The following is a 333-nucleotide window of genomic DNA, read 5'->3' as shown; positions in this document are numbered from 1 at the left end:
ATCTGTAACACTGTCAAGACCAATGGGGTTGACCCTGAGGTCTACAGACTTACGCTATTCCCTTTTGCTGTAAGAGACGGAGCTAGGATATGGTTGGAGTCACAACCTAAAGAAATCCTGAACTCTTGGGAAAAGCTAGTCAATGCCTTCTTGGCAAAGTTCTTTCCACCTCAAAAATTGAGTAAGCTTAGAGTGGAAGTCCAAAACTTCAGACAGAAAGAAGGTGAATCCCTCTATGAAGCTTGGGAAAGGTACAAACAATTGATTAGAAAGTGTCCTTCTGACATGCTTTCTGAATGGAGCATCATAGGTATCTTCTATGATGGTCTGTCT

At 42.0% G+C, this 333-nt stretch overlaps 1 non-coding gene across 1 annotated transcript; it reads right to left on the bottom strand.

Moving 5' to 3' along the window:
* Nucleotides 1-183: 183 nt before the first annotated feature.
* Nucleotides 184-291, bottom strand: LOC127747144 (small nucleolar RNA R71). Its single transcript, XR_008008948.1, has one exon. It is a non-coding gene; the product is annotated as a small nucleolar RNA R71 (small nucleolar RNA).
* Between the last annotated feature and the right edge of the window lie 42 nt (nucleotides 292-333).

Source organism: Arachis duranensis, chromosome 4 (assembly GCF_000817695.3).
Source record: "Arachis duranensis cultivar V14167 chromosome 4, aradu.V14167.gnm2.J7QH, whole genome shotgun sequence".
In the NCBI taxonomy this organism is placed as follows: Eukaryota; Viridiplantae; Streptophyta; class Magnoliopsida; order Fabales; family Fabaceae; genus Arachis; species Arachis duranensis.
This window is presented reverse-complemented; position numbering and strand designations above follow the sequence as displayed.